Here is a 1,486-nt window from a genome sequence, read left to right as displayed (position 1 = left end):
TAATTATAAAACGAAATCATTGTGTATGTATATATATATATATATATATATATATATATATATATATATATATATATATATATATATATATATATATATCAGTGTTGAATATCACCGGTCCAAAATACAGTCACCAAGTACAGGCAAGCCTTGTGAACAAAGTTCCTCCATTAACAGTTCCAAACACAAACATCAGGTCACCATAGGACCGATACAATTATAAATTATAAGTTAAATAGCCGGAAGCATAAATATGTAGTGAGGCCAAGACATAGTGAAGTCGAACAAACCCTCAATGGCAGACCCGTAAAATATTGCCTACAATAAACACCTCGGAGAGACAAACAGAGGAATCACAAGGAGCGACCCTACCCGATACGAGTGTAGGAGTCATGGCACGAGACCAGTGAGCAGAGAGCCTGGTCACACACCTTCACGGCCACAAACAGGCCATTAGAGCTAGAAAAATAAAACCATAAAGACAGAACTGTAAGCAGAAGTAAGGGTTTGCAGGAGAACTTACCAAAGGAGCCGAGCCCGTGCGAACAAGCGAGGAAGCCACGGACCAAGGTCACGGCCGCAGAGTGCTCATTGCCAATAAGGAGCAAGAACAGTTAGTGACGAAAGAAAACAAGACAGAGACAAAAAGCAAAGAGAGAAAACTCACCTCTGGTTGAATGCCGAAAGAGAGCTGAGAGCCGAGCCACCCAGCTACCATGACTTGTGACAAATGCCAAGTAGATAATCAAACAACGGAGCAAGCACAGTGAGAACAACAGCATAAATGAAGCCAGAAAACAACAAGAACCCACAACTGAAATCATAACTAGGGCCGAACAATATTGAGACCATAGACTGAGACCAGGGGTTCCAGACCTAGGACCTCGACACGACGCCTAGAAAAGTAAGCATCACCAGCGCATGAAGGTGGAAACCCTCACGAGAATTCATGTGCAGAACCAACGGAATGAAACCCTTGTGAACCAACATGAACTAGAACCAGAGCCCTCACCTCGCAGAACAGCAGAGTGAAACAATCACGAAATGACCAAGCTTAGGGTTTCGTGGGCATAGTAAGAGGTGGGAGGAGTGAGCCCCAAGACCAGCACACTTGTCAAAAAAACAATTAAACCACAGTACCGCACCATAAAGTCAACCAACCACACAACTATCAAAAATACCATCAGCATTTAATTATTAATCCGTAGGTGTATAGGGTTGGTCCCATCAAATTTTGGTATCAGAGGAGGTTGGAGTTAATTTTTTTCTCTCAAAATGGAAGTTGGAAGAAGAGGTCGTGGCAGAGCTATTTGAAGGGTAGTAGATGAAGGATTGAGGGAAGAGATTAGGGCCCTAAATTCCCGTTTGGCAGTAGTAGACGCAGGAAGGAGAAGGGATCCTGAAGGAGGAGATGACAGTGATGAAGAAGCTACAGTTACAACAGATGGATCACATGAGGAAGGACTTGAACTCAGATTATTAAGGT

Source organism: Pinus tabuliformis, chromosome 6, assembly GCF_031772625.1.
Source record: "Pinus tabuliformis cultivar Carrire ecotype Pingquan chromosome 6, CPIR1, whole genome shotgun sequence".
Taxonomy (NCBI): domain Eukaryota; kingdom Viridiplantae; phylum Streptophyta; class Pinopsida; order Pinales; family Pinaceae; genus Pinus; species Pinus tabuliformis.
This window is presented reverse-complemented; position numbering follows the sequence as displayed.